The 24,222-nt window shown below is 44.4% G+C and overlaps 1 long non-coding RNA gene across 3 annotated transcripts in view; it reads right to left on the bottom strand.

Annotated features, from left to right (window-relative positions):
- Positions 1 to 8,320: 8,320 nt before the first annotated feature.
- LOC141133467 (uncharacterized) overlaps positions 8,321 to 24,222 on the bottom strand; it is a 52,591-nt gene continuing 36,689 nt past the window's right edge. For all 3 annotated transcript variants that reach the window (XR_012243083.1, XR_012243084.1, XR_012243082.1), the window contains 4 exons: positions 17,861 to 18,671; positions 15,515 to 15,856; positions 11,904 to 11,980; positions 8,321 to 10,105 (listed from right to left, as the gene is read on the bottom strand). This is a non-coding gene — a long non-coding RNA (uncharacterized lncRNA). The remainder of the gene's footprint in view (positions 10,106 to 11,903; positions 11,981 to 15,514; positions 15,857 to 17,860; positions 18,672 to 24,222) is intronic.

Raw genomic sequence — 24,222 nt, 5'->3', positions numbered from 1 at the left:
CCATTGTCACCTCAATTCAAATTTCTTTATACATGACTGTTAGGTCGTAGGTACCCTTCACTTTTTCTTTATATTTACAAAATTTTTGGCACTCCATTTAACAAACAAAACAGAAAGTGTTGTATGAACTTTGGGGGGGGGAAAAAAAAATCAATAGATAAAATGGTGTGGGGGGGCCCTAAAATCCATACCTGAAATGTTTGCTATGAATCCTTGGAGGAACCCCACACTTTTTTTGTTTTGTTTATTGTTTTGATATGCAGAAGACCTACTGGGCTTTTGCCTAACAAAACTATCACAAACCGAGAAATAAAAAAAAAATTGGGGTTACCTCCGATTGGGGTTAGTTTCTAACTGTCCCTGATTTCGAGGTACTGTCCCTGATTTGAGACAAAGTCCCTCTGTCCCTCTTCATTTTGGTCTGATCTATATAGTTGTATATAAAATGCACTATTTTTATCTTTCAAAATGTGTTTCCTAGTGCTAAACTTTTCATCTAATTTTTAAATTGCTGCATTTGTAAAGGTCAACAGTCAGTATAAAGGAATAGTAGTGGTAAAAAAAAAGCACTATTTTTTTTTTTTTTTGCACAATTGTCCTTTAAGGGGGATATGGCAGGGTGTGTGTCTTAAGCCTACATACTATATGTTTGTGGGACAGCAGTGTGGTTGTTTGTCACCTCCTCCATGTTTTCCCATTAACTCATTGGGTGTCAAGTGCTGGGTCACATGGAAAGGCCTACCCCACGTCGGTTCTTCTGGGTTACGTTAGGCACTTGGTTACAGAGTCACTTTACACACACATGGGGTACCTTTGCTTTGTGCCCTGTTCACCAATGCCTTGGGACAAGGCTGAAGCTGTAGTGGGGGAATACTCTACACTTAGAGATGAACGTACACCAGGTACACTGTAACTGTTCTCTAGTTTAACTTTCAGTTCCCTGTGACAAGGTACACCTTCTTTGTAATGTGCATTTAGGAGGGATACTCTGAGCCTTGTCCACAACCACCTGTCCAGTGTTCCAGTGGGCCCCTCCAGTCCAGTCTGCCTCACCACTGTACCCCCTGCACATCTGCCCCACCACTGTAACCCCCTGCACATCTGCCCCACCACTGTACCCTGATGCACATCTGCCACACCACCGTACTACCCTGCACATCTGCCCCACCACTGTACTACCCTGCACATCTGCCCCACCACTGTACACCTGCCACACCACTGTACATCTGCCCCACCACTGTACCCCCATGCTCTTCTGTCTCATTACTAAATCACGTTCTCATCTGTCCTAACACTGAACCCATCTACTCATCTGCCACACCAATGTACCTCCTGCTCTTCTGCCCCACCACTGTAACCCCCTGCTCATCTGCCCCACCAATACACCTCCTTCCACATCTGCCCCACTGCTTTACCCCCCTGCTCTTCTGTCCCACTGCTGAACCCCCTTTTCATCTCTTCCACCACTGTACCTCCCTGCACATCTGCCCCACCGCTGTACCTTCTTCTCATCTATGATATGTGTGAAATGAAAAGTGGTGAAAGGAAGCAGAGATGAGACACATCTACCTGTCCTGGCACACTCATTCTGCTAATCCACCCATCGCATCCAGCCCATGTGGATGTATGGGATGTCACATACAGAATGGATGCGCAATGATGAGCTCAGGCCAGGAGCATTTTCTGAAAGCAGTGGGCCTGTGTGTAGGATCATAAGTTGGGCCCCCTGCAGCTGAGAAAAGGTGGGGCGCTCTGCGCCGCAGCAAACATTGGGTGTGATTTTCATCGTACTGAATAATGGCTCTGGCTTAAAGGGACACAGAGTTCAGGGGTTCAGTACTAAGTAAGGCAAAGGTTCAGGAATAATTTCAACAAAGTTCCCAGAAGCTCAACAGTAATTCCTGATTGTGGTTTTCTCAATCACAGTGAAATCTCTTCTTTCTGAGATTGGTAGTGGCAACCAAGCAAGTCATCTTCCTCCAGATGGTGGGCGGGGCTAGCAGGACTGTGATTGGCTTTAGCAGTGGCCAATGACAGTCCTCTTCCTGGAAACAGGGACCACCCCCCCCCAGCAGAACTGCACCCAATCTCTTCCCCATCACAAAAGCTCACGATCGCAGCTACAGCAAAGTTAGAGAACCAAACAATGTTTCCCATCTTTTACAATGTGTGGGGCCACAGTGCCTTCCCCTCAGTGCAGTGTGGGGAATTCTGAAATTGGAATGTATTAGTGTCTCACTGACACTTCCCTGCACTGCTCTGCTGATGGGGAGGGAGTGCCGGTGTTCTGCCAAGAAAGTTCCCCTCGGCGGATAAGGACCCCCCTCTACTGCGCAGGCGCAGCGCTTGCACAGTAGGAGCCAGCGGAAATAGGCGAAGCCGAATAGTTGTAAATCAGCAGTACACGGCGCCTGTAAGAGGGCCGCTCACCACCCTTCGGGCATGGCCTTGCTTCGCTCGGCACTTTTTTATTCTCCTTCTAAGTCCACTTGGAAGGTGGGGCTTGAACCTGGACCCAGGGCGCAGGCACTGTGTACAGCTGATTGAAGGTTTTCAGCTTAGGCCATTTTCGGCAGCTCCTTAGTCGTTCGTACTGCGCAGTACAGGGGGGTCCTTATCCGCCGGAGGAACTTTCTCGGCAAGACAGGCTTTGTGTCCCGGGGGTTGCCTACCCCTGTTATATGTGATCGAGGCAATGAGAGCTTTCTGCTTGGGCTGGTTTCACACTGCTGTGCTGTGGTATGACCGCAGCGTTGGTGTACTCGCGGGTTTTGTGTGGTTAAGCTGCAGCTTCTCATAGACTTTTTATTAGGTTGTGTGTTTATGGCGTGTTTTCTGAAAGCGCACCAAAGATGAAGCACACAGAACTTTTTGGTGCGCTTTTAGAAAACACACAAAGTTTGTGACCTAATAGAAAATTTATAGGAACTCATGGGTTAACCGTACAAAAATCACAGGTACATCTGTGCCGTGGCCAAACTGCAGCACAGCAGTGTGAAACCACCCTTATATTTTCACATGGAAGGACAGAACTATTCAGAGACATGGACAGAGTGACGTCACATCATAATTCATATACTAACTAGACATGTGCACTGTCAAAAAAAGTGTTTGTTTTCCTTTCATTTCTTTTGTTTTTTTCCGGGTCATTCGTTATGATCGGACATTCGAAAATCTGAAATTCAAATATCCGAAAATTTTAAAATACAAAATAGTTAAACTTAAATTATTGGTATTGGAATTTCCTTTCAAATTTGTCTGTTAGTGAACGTAACGAATACGAATTTATCTGAAATTACAAATTATCCGAAAAATCAAATGTCACATCTAAACGAATGGAACATAAATTAATAATAATAACAAAAAGGTTTTATCATTATTATTTTGTGAAGTTCCATTCATTTAGATGCAGCATTTATTATTTCCCATAATTCGTAATTTTGGATAAATTCTTATTCGTAACGTTCACTAACAGCTAAATTTTAAAGGAAATTCCAATACCTATAATTTAATAGTTATTATTGATTATTTTTTCGAATTTTAGGGTTTTCAAATTTTTTTTTCGAAATTTTCATTCCTTTGAATTTTCGGATTTTAATTCTTATTTTCGAATTTTTGAATTTCTGGAAAAATTCGTTAAACGGGTTTCCGTTAATTTGAATATTTCCGAGTTAACAAATTTGTTGACTATCGTCTAAAAACAAATTCGGAACAAAGCGAATTGCACATGTCTAATGCCCTGTACACACGATTGAACATTCCGACAACAAAATCCGAGGATTTACACACGGTCACACAAATCTTGTCAAAAATTCCGATTGCCAAGAACACAGTGAAGTACAAGACATACAACGAGCCGAGAAAAATTAAGTTCTATAGCCAGTGCGGCTCTTCTGCTTGATTCCGAGCATGCGTGGAACTTTGTGCGTCGGAATTGTCTACACACGATCGGAATTTATGACAACGAATTTTGTGGTCGGAAAATTTGAGATCCAGATCTCAAATTTTGCTTGTCGGAAATTCCGACGAAAAATGTTCGATGGAGCCTACACACTGTCAGAATTTCCGACAAAAAGCTCCCATCAAACATTTTCCTGCGGAAAATCCAACCGTGTGTCCAGTCACAGCTGGTCATATGTAAACAAGGAGATGCCGGTAATCGGCGCTCCTCACACTGACAGAGTGTGTGGTGAGGAGAGACGATCAGTGGCATCTCCACACAGGGGGAAATCTACACATGTAATAAGGGCACTGATATAGTACCAACAGTGTCACCAATCAGTGCCCACCACTGTCCGCAAGTGCCACCAATCAGTGCCTATTAGCGATTCCAGTCAGTGCTGGCTATCAGTGCCGCCCATCAGTGCTGCCCATCAACGCCCATCACTGCTGTTGCTCAATGCCCATCAGAATTGCCTATCCATGCCCACCAGTGCCGCCTATCAGTGCCCACCAGTGCCACCTATCAGTGCCCACTCATCAGTGAAGGAGAAAAATGACTTAGTAACAAAATTTACTGACAGAAACTAAGTAAAAACAATATTTTTTTTTCAAAATAATTTTTTTTTTTGTGTAAAAAATAAAAAAACCCAGCAGTGATTAAATACCACCAAAAGAAAGCTCTATTTGTGTGAAGAAAATGATAAAAAAAAAAAAAAATGCGTGTTTGTGTACAGAGTAGCACGACCGCGCAATTGTCATTCAAAGTGTGAGAGCGCTGAAAGCTGAAAAATGGCCTGGGCTGGAAAGGGGTGTCAATTGTCTTAGTTTTTAATAGGAATAGTCATTTTTGAGGGTGTCAGGGGGGGAAAAAAAAAAAAAAAAAAAAAAAACTGCTCTGTCAGTAAATGTGTCATGTTTTGTTAGTAAAAAATGCTGTGGGAGGTTGGCAACACTGCTCACCCCTCCTGCTCTGGAGAAATGTCTGCCTTAGCCCAGGTCTCTGAAAGGGACATGGGCAGTTAAGCTAAGCCTACATCTTTTTGGTGTTGAAGGCAATTTCCAGGCATTTGGAAAAGCATATAAAGTGCATGAAACACTTTCAAATTGTCTGCAATCAGGCAGGCCCTTGTGCTAGGTGTTAAAAAGGTAAATGTCTAAAAAAAAAAAAAAAAAAAATTGAATTACCACCTTGGATAATGTACGGCCAGCCTAGACACTATATAGATAAAAAAAAAGGGGGGGGGATCTGCGCTAAACCTTAATTATGTGCATAATAAAATTTTAAAAAAAATTGAAAAAATGTGCAACAATGAATGGGGGAAGGGAGGTGCAGCATCAAACAAAAACCAGAATATCCAGCTTATAGAAAGGTGTACAAAAAGGAAAAAAGCACAACCAAAAATATACAAGTAAGAATGTGACAATAGGCTATTAACTGTGTAACTGTGATAAAACACTTAATGAAAAGAGGGGAAATAAAAAACTCTTGTATTTTGTAGTCCAAAGACTACTGTGATGATGATGTCCAAAAGGATAAACAAAGATTACCAACAGTGTAACAATGTAGCAACCTGTCAGTTTTTTAGGCGGATCTGAACGGTCGCTCCATACAGCTCTATGGAGTGACGGATGTCAGCAGTGACGTGTCTGCTGACATCTGATCAGCCCCAATCCGATCCGCTCCACAAAATCCAGACGGATTGATGTCCTATTTTCCATCCGTCTGGTGGATTGGATGCAAATGGACAGGCGGTCCGTAATCATCCGACCCCCCCATAGGGGAGAGCGGACCCTCTGACAGGTCCGTCCCTGCACAGAGTGCAGAGACAGACTTGTTATCTGCCAGCTCAGCGGGGATCAATGGTGCGATCCCCGCTGAGTAGTGAAAATGGACAGCCCCGTGTGAAAGTGGCCTTAGTGGAAATATTGTTTCCTATATAAATATAGTCCACAAGCTGCTGTAATTGTTATATCCACAAACTTCATGAGGCATCAGGGAAACATTAAACAATTAAAACGATGATGTTCTGTTCCTCAAATAATCAAAAGCAAACAGCGCCTCTTACCAGATCAGGTGGATCTCAAATTATAGAGATCATACAGGCATACACAGGAGGGATGGGATCGCCCAGCAGATGAAAACGATCAGTGATGACAGAAATCTTCCTCCTTCTCCACGCTGTTGCAGTATTGATTTCCTGGGTCTTCCAAAGGTAAAGTACTCCCGACAAGGGTATGTGTCATAAGATAGAAGAGAGAGGCTTAATGGTGCAGTACTTTTAAAACATCTTTATTCAAAAAAGTTTCTCACAGCACTGACATCCAACACGAGCGGCATGCCAACAATTAAAACACAGCTCAAACCAGCCGATGCGTGATGATGTTACGATCCAAAGCGCCACCCGACGCGTTTCCCCGTAGAAGGCCTCCTTTCCCAGTTGATGCCTTATAATTTGAGATCCACCTGATCTGGTAAGCGGCGCTGTTTGCTTTTGATTATTTGAGGAACAGAACATGATCGCTTTAATCGTTTAATGTTCCCCTGATGCCTCATGAAGTTCTGGATATAACAATTACAGCAGCTTGTGGACTACATTTTATAGGAAACAATATTTCCGCTAAGGCCCCTTTCACACGGGGCTGTCCGTTTTCACTACTCAGCGGGGATCCCTCCATTGATCCCTGCTGAGCCGGCAGATGACAAGTCCATCTCTGTACTCTGTGCAGGGACAGACCTGTCAGAGAGTCCGCTCTCCCCTATGGGGGGGGGGGGGGGGGGGAAATCGGACGATTACGGACCGCCTGTCCGTTTTCATCCGATCCACATAGGGTTTCCATGCGTCTGGATTTTGTGGAGCGGATCGGATGCCAGCGGACATGTCACCACTGACATCCGTCACTCCATAGAGCTGTATGGAGCGACCGTTCAGATCCGCCTTAAAAAAAAAAAAAAAAAAAACACTGACAGGAGGATCTGAACGGTCCGCACATGTGAAAAGGGCCTAAGTGTTTTTAAAAAAAAACACAGCTATGTTGTTACACTGTTGGTAATATTTGTTTATCCTTTTGGACATCATCATCACAGTAGTCTTTGGACTACAAAATACAAGTTTTTCATTGCCCCTTTTTTCATGAAGTGTTTTATCAGTTACACTGTTAATAGCCTATTGTCACACTGATACTGATACCAATGGTGGTGCACCATTACTCCCACTCAAACAAACGATGGGGCGTTATGTTCTTTCCACTGATGTTGGGACCTTTTCTATTCCCAATAGCCACAGTCTGGCCCCCCTAAAGTCTGAAGGACAGTAAACTGGCCCTTTGTTTAGAAAGTTTGAAGACCCCTGGTCTAAATAAATAATGGTGTAGGTTTCCATTTGACTGTGCTCATCTGAAAATTAGTTTGAAAAAAAAAAAAAAAAAAAAAAAAAAAAGCACATTTAAGGGATCGTCCTTGGCCCACAACAGAGGTCAGCTTTAGGATCTTCTTAAAGCGGAGGTCCACCGAAAAAAAAATAAATGTAAAAGCCAGCAGCTACAAATACTGCAGCTGCTGACTTTTAATATACGGACACTTACCTGTCCAGGGCACCTGCGATGTCGGCACCTGCGATGTCGGCTCTCGGGTGCTGCCGCCACCATACTCGGTAAGGGAATCAGGAAGTGAAGCCGTGCGGCTTCACTTCCTGGTTCCCTACTGTGCATGTGCGTCCTCACTGGTCCCTGCTGTCTCCTGGGACCCGTGTGTCTCCCAGAAGACAGCGTGGGGAGGACAGAGTAGGCTCCGGAAGTGGAGTAGGTCACCGCAGTGATCTATGCCAGGAAGTGGGAGCAAATACCTGTATTAGACAGCTATCTGCTCCCTCCTCCCCTGAAAAGGTGCCAAATGTAACACTGGAGGGGGGGGGGGAGGATTCCAAAGAGTGGAAGTTCCATTTTTGGGTGGAACTCCACTTTAAATGCTATGGCCCATGCTGGTCTACATTTTGAGAAATCAGATTTTGTATTTAACCACACCCCAGAGAATAAAATGGCGGTCATTGCAATACTATCTGTCACACCGTATTTGCACAGCGGTCTTACAAGCGCACAATTTTTTTGGGAAAAAACACACTTTTCTGAGTTAAAAAAAAAAGAAGAAAAAACAGTAAAGTTAGCCCAATTTTTTTTATATTGTGAAAGATAATGTTACACTGAGTAAATTGATACCCAACATGTCACGCTTCAAAATTGCGCCTGCGTGGAATGGCAACAAACTTTTACCCTTAAAAACCTCCATAGGCGACGTTTAAAAAAATTCTACAGGTTGCATGTTTTGAGTTACAGAGGGGGTCTAGGGCTAGAATTATTGCTCTCGCTCTACCGATCTCAGATCTCATATTTACACTAAAATGCAATTTATTTATTTATTTTTTTTTAAATGACATCAAAAATTTAAAAAAAAAAGGCCCTTTAACTGCTTCCCGACCAGCCGCCGCCGTTATACAGCGGTAGGTTGGCTCCCCTGCGAGAGACGGCGTTTAGCGATAGCAGGTGCGCGCCCATGCCCGCTGTACAGCTGGGGTGCTGATGCCCGTGGTCGACGGTCGCGATGACCGCCGGCCACGAGCGATCGCAAGCCACGAGGGACAAAACAGGGAAGTGTGTGTGTAAACACACACTTCCCTGTTCTGAGAGGAGTAACAGATCGTGTGTTCCTATTAGCTAGGAACCAGATCCGTCACTTCCTCTAGTCAGTCCCCTCCCCCTTCAGTTAGAATCACCTTCCAGGGAACCCAGTTAACCCCTTGATCGCCCCCTGGTGTTAACCCCTTCCCTGCCAGTGACATTTTTACAGTAATGAATGCATTTTTATAGCACTGATCGCTGTATAAATGGCAATGATCCCAAAAATGCATCAAAATTGTCCAATGTGTCTGCCATAATGTTATGAAGGGGGAAAAATAAATAAAATCGCAGATCGTCACCATTACTAGTAAAAAAAAAAAAAATATATAATAATAAAAATGCTATAAATCTATCCCCTATTTTGTAGACTCTATAACTTTTGCGCAAACAAATCTATACGCTTATTGCGATTTTTTTTTTAGCTTAAAAAGCTAAAAAAAAAAAAAAAAAAAAAAAAAAAAAAAAATGGGGATGTTTATTCTAGCAAAAAGTACAAAATATTGTGTTTTTTTTCTTAAATTGTCAGTCTTTTTTGTTTATAGCGCAAAAAAAAAAAAAAAAAAAAAAAAAAAAAAAAAAAAAAACGCAGAAGGGATCAAATACCACCGAAAGAAAGCTCTATTTGTGGGAAAAAAAGAACGTCAATTTTGTTTGGGTGCCACGTCGCACAATAGCAAGTTAAAGCGATGCAGTGCCGAATCGCAAAAAGTGCTCTGGTCAGGAAGGGGGTAAATTCTTCCGGGGCTGAAGTGGTTAAGAGCTATGGGCGGAAGTAACGTTTTGACGTCGCTTCCGCCCTGCAGTGGTATGGAGATGGGTGGGGGCCATCTTCCCCTCCATGCCAAACCAGGGACAGGACACGATCGCCTCCGCCGCTACCGATGGCTCGGGTAAGCGCCAGAGGGCACCGGAGAGCGGCAGGAGGGGGGGTGGCCCCTCTCCCGACACCGATAAAAGTGATCTTGCGGCGAATCCGCCACAGAGACCATTTTTATCTTGAAGCGGACCGTCCACTGAAGAGGAGGATACCGGGGTTATGGTAGCTAGCTGCTGCCATAACAATGACATTCCTCTTTAGAATTAGCTATGTAAAACGACGGTGGGCGGTATGGAAGTGGTTAATGTATTTCTCTTGGATCTGATTGGATATGTGTCTATTTGAGATGGAGAATGCTCACCCAAATTCCCAGCCCTTTGCCAACACAGGGCACCTCCACCTTTAGAAAGAAGAAGGTCTCTGATGTCCATTCCAGGTTATTTTTTTTTTTTAATTTTAAAGACAGAAGCAATTAAAGACATAGCAATATAGAGGAGATGGATGGGGAAATAACTGTGCTGCTCCCAAACCACCTCTGACATGCCAGGGTGTTTATACAGGTCCAAGATGCCAGTTCTTGTCTTGTGCCACAACGTGTCCACTTTTCACAAATGAAGGGGAGTGGAGGATGTGAAGATGGCTTCCGCCCAACAGGATCCGTAAGCAGGACCCCTCCTGTACAATGACATTAAGATAGGAGTCACATTTCAGAATAGACTTTCACTTAGTGCAGGCTTCATAAAGTTTGGGAAATCACTTTATCATAGTTCAGGAGTGAAACAAACATATTGGTTGTAAACACATGCGGATTACCACGGTATCCGCATGTGTTTACAACCTGCAGGCCCCTCCCACCCCAAAAGCACCTTGTCCCCATGTTGATGAGGACAAGGGCCTCTTCCCGACAACCCTGGCTGTTGGTTGTCGGGGTCTGCGGGCGGAGGGCTTATTGGAATCTGGGAGCCCCCTTTAATAAGGGGGCCCCCAGATCCCGGCCCCCCACCCTATGTGAATGAGTATGGGGAAAAAAAAAAAAAAAACAAACACAGTACACAGGTATTAAGAGTAATTTATTAGGCAGCTTCGGGGTCTTCCGACTTCGGGGGGGGGGGGGGGTCTTCTTCTGACTTCTCCCGGTGTTCCCCCTCTTCTCCCAGGCCCCTCCGCTATCTTCTTCCAGCGGGGGCCCGGTCTGCTGCCACTGTCTTGTCGCCGCTTCTTCTTCTGATGTTGACACGACGCTCTCTCCGGCTGGAATGCTGTGTGCGAGCTGCGGAGCCATTTATATAGGCGGTGACCCCACCCCTTGTGACGTCACAGTCCCAGAATGCGCAGGGACTCTGGGGTCACGCCCCCTTATGACGCCACAGTCCCTGCGCATGCTGGGCCCATGACGTCACAAGGGGGCGGGGTCAGCGCCTATATAAATGGCTCCGCAGCTCTCACACAGCATTCCAGCCGGAGAGAGCGTCATGTCAACATCAGAAGAGAAGAAGCGGCGACAAGACAGCGGCAGCAGACCGGGCCCCCGCTGGGAAAAGAGCTGGAAGAAGATAGCGGAAGGGCCCGGGAGAAGTCGGAAGAAGACCCCGGAGCTGCCTAATAAATTACTCTTAATACCTGTGTACTGTGTTTTTTTTTTTTTTTTATTGACACTTTTTTCCCCTAGGTGAATGGGTAGGGGTACGATGTACCCCATACTCATTCACCTAGGGTGGGGGGCTGGGATCTGGGGGCCCCCTTATTAAAGGGGGCTCCCAGATTCCGATAAGCCCTCCGCCCGCAGACCCCGACAACCAACAGCCAGGGTTGTCGGGAAGAGGCCCTTGTCCTCATCGACAAGGTGCTTTGGGGTGGGGCGGGCCGCAAGGTGCCCTCCTCCCCCAAGGCACCCACCCCCCCATGTTGAGGGCATGCGGCCTGATAAGGCTCAGGAGGGGGGGGGGGCGCTCGCTCGTCCCCACCCCCTTTCCTGACCGGCCGGGCTGCGTGCTCGGATAAGGGTCTGGTATGGATTTTGGGGGGACCCCCACGCCTTTTTTTCCCGCATGGGGGGTTCCCCTTACAATCCATACCAGACCTAAGGGCCTGGTATGCCCCCGGGGGGGAACCCACGCTGGTTTTTTCATTTAAAATTTGGCGCGGCATTCCCCCTCAGGATTCATACCAGACAGCTGTCAGCACTGCCTGTCACTCATCGCAAAGGGAAAGGAAAACTTTTTTTTTTTCCTGATGAGTGAGCCAGTGCGACATGCACAGTACCCTGTCGCCGAAAACCAGCGCGATGGTATCACGCTGGAAACACAATCTCGCGGTCAGGTACTGTATTTGATTTTTGTTGATGTTAGCAGACAATTACAAAGTTAAAAAAGATGTTCCTAATTTATGGAATTACAAACAGCTTTGCTTCCTTTGAGAGGGAGCTGTGATTGGGCTCCAGGTATCACATGGGTACTGGTTAAGGCACACACACCTGTGACTCCAGACAGTCCTTCTGAACGGGTTTTCCAGGGTCCAACTTTTACACAAAAAGCTCATGTGGTTATTCGGCTAAAGAAAAAAAAAAAAAAAAAAAAAAAAAAAAAAAAAAAAAAAACACACATTACAAACACCAAAAACCATAGCAGAAGTCATTTTATAATATCAGTGTTAATTTTGGCAGCAAATTTTGTTTAAGGCTCCATGCACACTGAAGCTCAAAAAAAGCTTTTTCTGGACGCCAGATTGCTGGCAGAAAACTCAGGTTGAAAAACGTGCTTTTGACAGCGTTTTGTACTAGCCTTTAGCGTTAACATTTATGGGCGTTTTTAATAAAAATACACAGAGGACACTCCAAAAATCCCACAATGCATTGAAAAAAAAATAGAACACCGAATGCTAATTAACGCGCGTTTATCGGCGTTTGGCTTTTTTTAGCGGTGAAAAACGGCACTTTGAACGCAAATTTCTGGTGTTCAGAAAAAAGCCCATAAACGGCACTGCTCATTAAAGCTAAAAAACGTCCATGTGTGCATGGACACATAGGATAACAGAGTGGAGTTTATGGGCTTTTAAAAAAAAAAAAAAAAAAAAAAAAAAAAAAAAAAAAAAAAAAAAAAAACGCCCCAACGCCAATAAACTGCAGTTTATCTGCTCCAGTGTGCATGGAGCCTTAGTCTTAGGACTAAAATGGCATTTTAGTTTTAGTCCCATTTTAGTCTTCTGCAATTGTTTTAGTCATATTTAGGTCGACTAAATCTCCAATATGTTTTAGTCGCCTAAAATGTCCCACGTTTTAGTCGACTAAAATGTCCAGTACATTTTAGTCGACTAAAACTAATTTCAGTCTAAAATCGAATGGGTGCAATTAAATTGTAATGCTATAGTTAACATTTCTCTACAATTCCAAACTTCATTATAAAAAAAAAAAAAAAAAAAAAAAAAAAAAAAAAAACACGGCGGAAATTCAGTCATTTAGACCGCTTGTTTTTTTTCAGCCAGTTAATGGGCACAAAATCAATAATCGTTTGGACGTTTTTGAGCCAAAAAAAAAAAAAACGAAGGACAAATTTGGAAATTTTCTAGCGGGTGAACGATAAATTGAGAGGTTAATGTGTTTCCCGTCTGAACTATGTATATGTAAAAAAAAAAAAAAAAAAAAAAAAAAAAAAAGAAGAACCAAAAATGTATTTATTTATGTCTAACGAACGATTTATCGGTCATTAGATGATGGCACCATCGTTTGCGCTCATGGCGGAACTTTCTTTTTTCGAAAATGGGTTTGGCCGATTTTTCGTATAGTGTATGGCCAGCATTAGTCTTTTGACTAAAATGGCATTTTAGTAAGTAGGGAAGGGTTTCCGCGCTCACGGACTCAGGTTGCAGCCTCCCCTTAGACACACCCCCTGGGGGGTGAGATATATTAGTGAAAAATAATTTAAGGATGGGGTAAGTGGCGCTACCTATATTGGGGTGCCTAATTAGATTTAATAACTGTGCTTGTGTTAACAAAACCAGGAAAAAAAAAAAAAAAAAAAACTCAGCAAAAAAACTCTTTGGTTTTTGAGTGTGCTCCTAATGGAGATTAATGAACCGTGCTAGTGTATATAAACCAAAAGGAATGCATATATATATATATATATATATATATATATATATATATATATATATATATATATATATATATATATATATATATATATATATATATATATATATATATATATCTATCTGAGGTATAGCTACCATCCAAACCAGTGTAGTATATGGTAAAACTGGACTCAATTATACAACACACACTCCCATCTATTGCGTGGAGAGGAATCTGATCAGTGATGATTCCCCCTGCAGGTGGTGTGGTGCCCAAAAAATTATTAATCAATACATACAAAAGTGATATCTCATATGAATCCAAAAACGTGTTGAACCCCTCTCCCATCCACAATCCAAAGAGAAAGGAGGCGGTACAGATCTTACATTAGTTCATCATGTGTTGTAAACATAAAAATATATATAAATATATAAATATTAGTTATAAAACTGAAAAATGTAAAAAAAAAAAATCTGAAAAAACATATATAATATATAGTTCCAGCATAGGAAAAAAAAGGTGTGTAATTTTCCAGCAAATTCTTGTAATTAGAGACTTCGTGAGAAAAAACAGCTGATATCCGGTGACTTGCGGTGCTCCCCCTCAAGGATCCCCACTCACCAGCTCCCTACACCCCTGCAGGGGTAATAGGCATGTAGTACCGGGCCGTAGAGTAGCGTCCTAGATTCCAGTAGGGCTGTCCCCGGGTGCTTCCGCTCCAGATGTAATAACCCGTCCGTGGTATGGTCATCCACATAGGGAAGAAACAGGGCTCCCGTAGTGTATTACGTTTAAAATTACTTTATTAAAAATATGCCAAACATCAAGCTAAATAAATAAAATAAATTAAAATAACTAAAAAGTCCAGGCTCCTTAAAAAAAGGATGCCATATGATCACACTGCGTATAAGTAACATACACGGAGAGAGCTCGTGGATCGCAAGCCATCAGCTGAGTGGCGTGCGCCTCAAGCAGCTGATGGCTTGGGATCCACGAGCTCTCTCCGTGTATGTTACTTATACGCAGTGTGATCATATGGCATCCTTTTTTTATTATTTAGCTTGATGTTTGGCATAATTTTTAATAAAGTAATTTTAAACGTAATACACTACGGGAGCCCTGTTTCTTCCCTATGTGGATGACCATACCACGGACGGGTTATTACATCTGGAGCGGAAGCACCTGGGGACAGCCCTACTGGAATCTAGGACGCTACTCTATGGCCCGGTACTACATGCCTATTACCCCTGCAGGGGTGTAGGGAGCTGGTGAGTGGGGATCCTTGAGGGGGAGCACCGCAAGTCACCGGATATCAGCTGTTTTTTCTCACAAAGTCACTAATTACAAGAATTTGCTGGAACACTACACACCTTTTTTCCTATGCTGGAACTATATATTATATATGTTTTTTCAGATTTTTTTTTACAGTTTTTCAGATAGATATAGATATAGATATAAGCATTCCTTTGGTTTATATACACTAGCACGGTTCATTAATCTCCATTAGGAGCACACTCAAAAACCAAAAAGTTTTTTGCTGAGTGTTTTTTTGTTCTGGTTTTGTTAACACAAGCACAGTTATTAAATCTAATTAGGCACCCCAATATAGGTAGCGCCACTTACCCCTATCCTTAAATAATTTTTCACTAAAATGGCATTTTAGTTATCTCAATTGTATTAGTTTTAGTCGTATTTAATAGTATTCATTTAGTCGACTAAAATGTTTTAAGTCAACGAAATTAACACTGCATAGTATACAGGTTAGCTCTCTCTAACAGGGGCACACACAAAAACACCTGACAGCTGTTCTACTCCCTCTCCACTCCATGTCAGAAAAGAAACCGTGTTTGCCATTTGTCTTGGGGTTGTGCTGCCCAGTGGCATCATGTAGATGACAGACTCCATATAATGCAAAGAACAGATGTCAGATATTTCTTAGTGTCTGGGTCCATGTCATGGAGAGATTTCAGTGTGTTTTTTTTATTAATAATTTACAACTAGGTATGATTACTTACATGCAAGGTATCTGCTGACCAGCCAATCCTGCCTCAGTACTCGCCCTTCTGGGGACTGCCCGCGGCCGGACCTCAAGCTCCCTATCCTCAGAAGGCTCCCAGGATTCATTTCTAAACAACCATAAGTTGTGTAAAACACAGCAGGCAAGAATGATCCTGGCCTCCTGAGGAGAGTCCAGGATTTCTCCCCCAGGCACAATAATCTGCTTTTTAGCAGGCCAAATGTGGTCTCCACAATGCTCCGGGTTTTTTTATATGCCTTATTGTACAGGCGCTCTGCCTGGCTCTGGGGGTACCTGACTGGAGCCATCAGCCACGCCAGCTGCGGGTAACCGGAATCCCCTGCCAAAAGAAAAATCTAAATGAGTAAATATGTTTGCAATGGACCTTCCCCACCACATCACCCACAAAAAGTGAACTTCAAGGGTTAGGTTCTTTCAATGAAGTTCAAAGCTTACACTATACATGTACCTAAGGGCAGACATCCCAACCTGCAAAAACTCATTCCAGGGAGGTGGCAAACTCATTCCAGGGAGGTGACGCTTTGCGCCAGCAACCCCAACCCCCCCCCGTGGCAAAATATTTTTGAAATCACCTTTAATATTTTTCCACAGTGCTTCTGGGGAAGGGGTGGGTGGTATGTGGCAGTGGACGGTGCAGAGTATTGGCAGGGTATGGCAGAGTATTGGCACTGCTGCCATCCGATCTCTCCCCTCCACTGTACAGATCAGTACACAGAGGAACCGGCGTCATGACACGACGCCGGTTTGTTTACACATGATCGCTCCGTCATTTGACGGAGCGATCATGTGGTAAACGGCCGATGGGTGTACCAAGATGGCCACCGCTCCGGAGCTAGACCGAAGCCGTGGCCTTTCCTAAGGCCGAGGCAGCGGCGCGCTCCGCGGAGCGCATGTGTGCCATTATGAACAGGTTGAACCGTTCGGATCACGGATCAGTGACGATCCATTGCACCCCTACTAGAAACCAATCCGCTTCCAGGTTTTATTGCCAACACTTAATTGAACAAGCTGAGGCGTGAAGCTGATTGGCTACCATGCACAGCTGCAGCAGATTCTGAGTGCACCAGTTTTAGCTACCATATATACTAGAGTATAAGCCGAGTTTTTCAGCACATTTTTTGTGCTGAAAATGCCCCCCTCGGCTTATACTGGAGTCAAGCACTTTTCTGCAGCAGAGAATGACATTTTCCGAACTGACTTTGTGCTAGGAACCCCAAATTTGGTATGCAAACCCAGTTGAACTAGCACTACAACATATCCAAAGCTAGAGTTCCTAGCCCCAAGTGGCCCCTAGATACAGGGCCCCAACATCGGTTCGGAAAATGTCATTCTCTGCTGCAGAAAAGTGCTTGACATTTTCCGAACTGACTTTGGGGCCCCGTATCTTGAGAACCCTAGCTTTGGATATGTTGTAGTGCTAGTTCCACTGGGTTTGCACACCAAATTTGGGGTTCCTAGCACCAAGTGGCCCCTGAGGCACGGGGCCCCAAAGTTGGTCAACTATGTCCTGTTGCAGCAGTGTCATTTCCGGACCCTTTGGGTCCAGAGACCCCAAATTTTGGCTGCAGCTAGGGGGGCATCTAGGAACCCTTAACTACCGAGTTTGAAGTTCGGGGGACCTATGGCTGCAAACGGGCACAGTGAGGCTGCAAATGGGCATTGTTGACCCTCTTTTCCACTTACAGTAGCTGCGCATTTCTCACCCTAGGCTTATACTCAAGTCAATAAGTTTTCCCGTTTTTTTTGTAGTAAAATTAGGTACCTTGGCTTATATATTTTAACCCCCGCTAGCGGCCGAAAAAGGGTTGCAGCAGCGCTATGCCGGCGGTATAGTCGCGCTGCCCCATTGATTTCAATGGGCAGGAGCGGCAAAGGAGCGGTGTATACACCACTCCAAAGATGCTGCTAGCAGGACTTTTTTCAACATCCTGCCAGCGCACCGCTCCAGTGTGAATGCCCTCGGGGCTTTCACTTTGGAGAGACTGCAGCGGCTGTTTCAGGGTACTTTTTTTTAGCACTGTAGCGCCTGCAGAGCGCCGCAGTGTGAAAGGGGCCTAAGCCTTTCATGTCAACCTAGCAGAACTAAATGATGCACAATACACCTTGTTCTTTGGTGTGTCTTGTTGTACAGGTACTCTGCCTGGCTTTAGGGGTACCTGTAATTGAAACTAAACCTGGAAGTTTATAATAGGGACTAGGGGTTTATTTACTAAAGCTGGGCCTGGGTTACTTCCAATGACATGTTATGTGATCTGTTCTCCAAATAACAAGCACAGCTCATTTAAATTTAGGCAAACAAATATGTCTCAACATTATACATTACCAAGGAGCCATCCTGAGGGCATTTGGCTGCTCTCAAACTTCTCATATAGCGCCGTCTGGTGGAGAATAAATGCATCAGGACATGACCCTGGAAAACCCGTCCATGCACTCATGATACTCCGTCTGACATCACACACAACTTGCACATTGAGAGTGGTCCTGCTTACGGTTCCTATAGTCCACTTCACATCTCGGGGGGGCTGATTGCAACATGTGTACATTCACTGGCCCCCCAGGATCTGTGGAAATTGTGCACGCTGGAAGAAAGCCACCTTCACATTGGTCTACTCATCTTCAGTTTGTGGTCAGAGGATAAATTATGGCACAAGTTCAAGAATGGCATTAATGACCTGCATAAACACCTCGGACACAGTGGGTTGGCTGATTCCCAATAGAAGGGCAGAGGTGGTTTGGAAACTGCCACGGCCCAAAATATAAAGTGTGGTCAGCAACTTGACCATCCCAGGCACTGCATGGCTTTGGGATGTAGCTGGCTCCAGTTTATCCTCTAGGAACCCATAGAGGTAGAGAATTGCTCCTCTGGTCAACCGGAATCTGGTCCAGACATCTGAGTCCCGCATGTCTCCCAAAAAGGCCCGTGGCATAAAGAGCTGTGGTTGGCGAAGGCGGGGTGGAAGAGCCACAGCATGGTCTTCTGCTTCATCTCTCTGCAGTAGCTCATCTGCTACTGCTCTGGAAACCAAAAAAAATTCCCAATAGAACCACATCAGCATAATTTAATCGATTCAGAGAGTACACCATAAGATCCACAACTGGCTGTTTTTGGTCCTCTTGCTCCTGCGCCATAATATCTGCAAACAGAAAGGATGAGCAAATGACCATAAGTCCATTCCCACATTTATGCATGCTACGTTCAAGCGCCACGCCCAAGCACCATACCCGTGGGCCACGCCCTACTATTAAATAAATAGAGCAATGGCTGCTGGTCATTCTCTCTTTTGGATGCAGAATGTGACACAGAATTGAGTTCTATACACCGACACATCACCACCTTCCTTATAAAGATAAGTCACATATTTAAAACTAACCTGCTACAAATAATTCTTTAATTAGGATGTGCTGCCAAAGAACATTTTCCCTAAAGGGTTTGTGGAGCTCCAAATTTGTAACTGTTTGTTACCCACCCCTCACTCCTGTGCTTGTAATTAGCATAAATCAGACTTGGTGAGCATTACTACCCCCCCCCCCAAAAAAAAAAAAAAAAATGGTGTGTTTGAGCCTGGTTGGTAGTCACATTTTAGACAAATCGGCTTCTTTATACAAGCTTGGCCTGTGTGTTTGGCAGGCTGAGCTCCACCAGAATCAGCAACATGCAGATTTAGACTTCATGTACACGGGACGTTGTTTAACCTTTCCTCAACAATTTAACTTGACAGCTAGAAACCGACGTCTAAAAACGTCCGTTAAACCGCGTTTAATATTTAAAAAATTTTTTTGTTAAAATTGAAAAAGTCTGTAAATGAAACGCTGCTAAATGCGACTTACTGCGTTTAGCAGCGTTTACAGGCTGTTACAGGCATCTGGCCTTTCAAATGCTTCTGAACATCCGTCCTGAACGCATTTAGTTTGCATTCCAAAAAATGCTTCTAAACTCAACTGTCTAGAAACGACCCTGTGTACATGTACCGATAAGATAACATGGAGGAGAGTTCAGGGGCAGCTGAAAAAAACACCCAACTGCTCCTAAATGTCCGTTTACCAGCAGCAGTGCACATGAGGCCTTAGGCAATAATGCAAACTGTAACTATCTCCTTGCTGTGAAATATCGAACCCTCCCAAACATGCCTGTTTTGGCCTAGACAATATAAGTTAGGTTGATTTATTTTCAAACTTACCTTGTTTGTGTGAAATGTGCCTCATTGCAGACTCCCAAATAATATGCCAGTGTGAGCAGACCCAGTGTAGTTTCTAAACAAGCCTTTGACATTGAGCAGCATGCTTTCATTAAATTAATGGCTGCAGGTGTTAGATTTTCACCTCCCACCATTCTTTTTGTGTTTGCATCCCTTTGCCTGTGAATTTACATAGTTCTCAGGCCAGGACAGTGGTTAAAGGGGTTGTAAAGGTTTTTTTTTTTTTTTTTTTAAATAACAAACATGTTATACTTACCTCCACTGTGCAGCTCGTTTTGCACAGAGTGGCCCCGAACCTCGTCTTCTGGGGTCCCTAGGCGGCTGTTTCAGCTCCTCCCCGCAAGGACTCACCTATCCCGTGATAAGGCCGGTGGCTATAGCCGCTCACTGTATCACTCGGCCCCGACCCCGGTGCGCCGCGTCATTGGATGCGCTAAACCTTTCATCTGCTTTCCAAATTGTTGCATTTGTAAATTCCAAAAGCCAATATGAAGGAATAGTAGTGGTAAAAAAAAAAAAAAAAAAAAAAAAAAAAAGAAAAGCAGCACTTGTGGGTTTAACCACTTGACAACTGGGCACTTAAACCCCCTTCCTAACCAGACCAATTTTCAGCTTTTGGTGCTCTCACATTTTGAATGACAATTACTCAGTCATGCAACACTGTACCTATATGAAATTTTTGTCCTTTTTTCACACAAATAGAGCTTTCTTTTGGTGGTATTTAATCACCTCTGGGTTTTTTATTTTTTGCGCTATAAATCAAAAAAGACTGAAAATTTGATAAAAAAAAAAAAAAAAAATTCTTTGTTTCTGGTAAAATTTATTGCACAGTCTTGGCAGAGTATTGCACAGTCTTGGCAGAGTATTGCACAGTGTTGACACTGAGCAGCGCTGTGGGCACTAAACATCCAGCCCACAGCGCTGCTGCAATCTCTCCCCCCTCGCACTGTACCGATCGGTACAGAGAGGGGAGGGAGGAACCGGCGTCATGACGTGACGCTGGTTTGTTTACAAGTGATCGGTCCGTCATTTGACAGAACGATCACGTGGTAAAACGGCTGCGATCAGGGGCTATTTACTGTAATCCGCCGGGTCCAGAGGACGGAGCAATCACTTGTAAACAAACCGGCGTCACGTCACGCGCGGTAGCAACATTCTGGAAGGACGTGCACCCAGAATAAGCCAACCTTTCGGCTATGGCCCGGTCGGCAAGTGGTTAACCAACCTTGCTTTTTTGTACAATTATAATTTAAGGCGACGTGGCAAGGGATGTGTCCTATGCCTGCATACTTTTGCTGATAGGTGTCCCTCATTCCCATCTCAAAAAGTTGGGAAATATATATTAGCCGTGTGGCTTTGGGTTGTACAGGAAATCTCTTTGCCTCTGCAAATCTCCAGACATGCTGGCTAAGAATTAAGACTCATGTCTAAATGTCCCCTAGTATACTTGCGTATGAATGTGAGTTAGACAGACAAGTTTGTTCTTTCCTTGAGGGCAGCTCAGGGACAATTCTTTACAGCTTTTCGGCCCACCTTTGAAGATTCTTTGCAACAGGGTGGTTTTAGGGGGACCAGCAGCACATGCATTGTAACCACTTGCCGACCGCCTCACGTCTATATACGTCACGGGCAGGCAAAATCACGTACCTGATACGTGATGCCTTCCCGCGGGGGGTCCGATCGGACCCCCCCCCCCCGGTGCCAGCGGCGGTCGGCATTTGTCTAGGAGCGATCAGAGATGAGGGGGAGGCCATCCGATCGTGGCCCCCCCCTCGCGATCGCTCCCAGCCAATGAGAAACATCCCCTGCCTGTGTATAGTACACACAGGCAGAGGATGTGATGTCATCTCTCCTCGGCTTGGCAGTTTCCGTTCCGACGCCGAGGAGAGAAGACAGGCACACTAAACACCCCCGATCCCCCCCCAATCACCCCCCCCCCCCCGTCACAAACTGACACCAAGCGTTTTTTTTTTTTTTTTTCCTGATTACTGATTGGTGTCAGTTTGTGACAGTTAGAAGTGGTAGGGCAGTGAGTATTACCCCCCTTTAGGTCTAGGGTACCCCCCTAACCAAGTTTTAACCCCTTGATCACCCCCCGTCACCAGTGTCGCCAAGCAATCATTTTTCTGATCGCTGTATTAGTGTCGCTGGTGACGCTAGTTAGTGAGGTAAATATTTAGGTTCGCCGTCAGTGTTTTATAGCGACAGGGACCCCCATATACTACCGAATAAATGTTTTAACCCCTTGATTGCCCCCTAGTTAACCCTTTCACCACTGATCACTGTATAACCGTTACGGGTGACGCTGGTTGGTTTGTTTATTTTTTATAGTGTCAGGGCACCCGCCGTTTATTACCGAATAAAGGTTTAGCCCCCCGATCGCCCGGCGGTGATATGCGTCGCCCCAGGCAACGTCAGATTAGCGCCAGTACCGCTAACACCCACGCACGCAGCATACGTCTCCCTTAGTGGTATAGTATCTAAACGGATCAATATCTGATCCGATCAGATCTATACTAGCGTTCCCAGCAGTTTAGGGTTCCCAAAAACGCAGTGTTAGCGGGATCAGCCCAGATACCAGCTAGCACCTGCATTTTGCCCCTCCGCCCGGCTCGGCCCACCCAAGTGCAGTATCGATCGATCACTGTCACTTACAAAACACTAAACGCATAACTGCAGCGTTCGCAGAGTCAGGCCTGATCCCTGCGACCGCTAACAGTTTTTTTGGTAGCGTTTTGGTGAACTGGCAAGCGCCAGTGGCCTAGTACACCCCGGTCGTAGTCAAACCAGCACTGTAGTAACACTTGGTGACGTGGCGAGTCCCATAAGTGCAGTTCAAGCTGGTGAGGTGGCAAGCACAAGTAGTGTCCCGCTGCCACCAAAAAGACAAACACAGGCCCGTCGTGCCCATAGTGCCCTTCCTGCTGCATTCGCCAATCCTAATTGGGAAACCACCGCTTCTGCAGCACCCGTACTTCCCCCATTCACATCCCCAACCAAATGCAGTCGGCTGCATGAGAGGCATTTTCTTTATGTCCTCCCGAGTACCCCTACCCAACGAACCCCCCAAAAAAAGATGTCGTGTCTGCAGCAAGCGCGGATATAGGCGTGACACCCGCTATTATTGTCCCTCCTGTCCTGACAATCCTGGTCTTTGCATTGGTGAATGTTTTGAACGCTACCATACACTAGTTGAGTATTAGCGTAGGGTACAGTATTGCACAGACTAGGCACACTTTCACAGGGTCTCCCAAGATGCCATCGCATTTTGAGAGACCCGAACCTGGAACCGGTTACAGTTATAAAAGTTACAGTTACAAAAAAAAAAGTGTAAAAAAAAAAAAAAAAAACACAAACAAAAATAAAAAAAAATAAATAGTTGTCGTTTTATTGTTCTCTCTCTCTATGGTTCTGCTCTTTTTTACTGTATTCTATTCTGCAATGTTTTATTGTTATTATGTTTTATCATGTTTGCTTTTCAGGTATGCAATTTTTTATACTTTACTGTTCACTGTGCTTTATTGTTAACCATTTTTTTGTCTTCAGGTACACCATTCACGACTTTGAGTGGTTATACCAGAATGATGCCTGCAGGTTTAGGTATCATCTTGGTATCATTCTTTTCAGCCAGCGGTCGGCTTTCATGTAAAAGCAATCCTAGCGGCTAATTAGCCTCTAGACTGCTTTTACAAGCAGTGGGAGGGAATGCCCCCCCCCCCACCGTCTTCCATGTTTTTCTCTGGCTCTCCTGTCTCAACAGGGAACCTGAGAATGCAGCCGGTGATTCAGCCAGCTGACCATAGAGCTGATCAGAGACCAGAGTGGCTCCAAACATCTCTATGGCCTAAGAAACCGGAAGCTACGAGCATTTTATGACTTAGATTTCGCTGGATGTAAACAGCACCATTAGGAAATTGGGGAAGCATTTTTTTCACACCAATCTTGGTGTGGTCAGATGCTTTGAGGGCAGAGGAGAGATCTAGGGTCTAATAGACCCCATTTTTTTCAAAAAAAGAGTACCTGTCACTACCTATTGCTATCATAGGGGATATTTACATTCCCTGAGAACAATAAAAATGATAAAAAAAAAAAAATATATAATATTGAAAGGAACAGTTTAAAAATAAGATAAAAAAGCAAAAAAATAATAAAGAAAAAAAAAAAAAAAAAAAACCCTGTCCCCCCTGCTCTCGTGCTAAGGCGAACGCAAGCGCCGGTCTGGCGTCAAATGTAAACAGCAATTGCACCATGCATGTGAGGTATCACCGCGAACGTCAGATCGAGGGCAGCAATTTTAGCAGTAGACCTCCTCTGTAAATCTAAAGTGGTAACCTGTAAAGGCTTTTAAAGGCTTTTAAAAATGTATTAATTTTGTTGCCACTGCACGTTTGTGCGCAATTTTAAAGCATGTCATGTTTGGTATCCTTGTACTCGGCCTAAGATCATCTTTTTTATTTCATCAAACATTTGGGCAATATAGTGTGTTTTA

This window comes from Aquarana catesbeiana, linkage group LG03 (genome assembly GCF_042186555.1).
Source record: "Aquarana catesbeiana isolate 2022-GZ linkage group LG03, ASM4218655v1, whole genome shotgun sequence".
NCBI lineage: Eukaryota > Metazoa > Chordata > Amphibia > Anura > Ranidae > Aquarana > Aquarana catesbeiana.
This window is presented reverse-complemented; position numbering and strand designations above follow the sequence as displayed.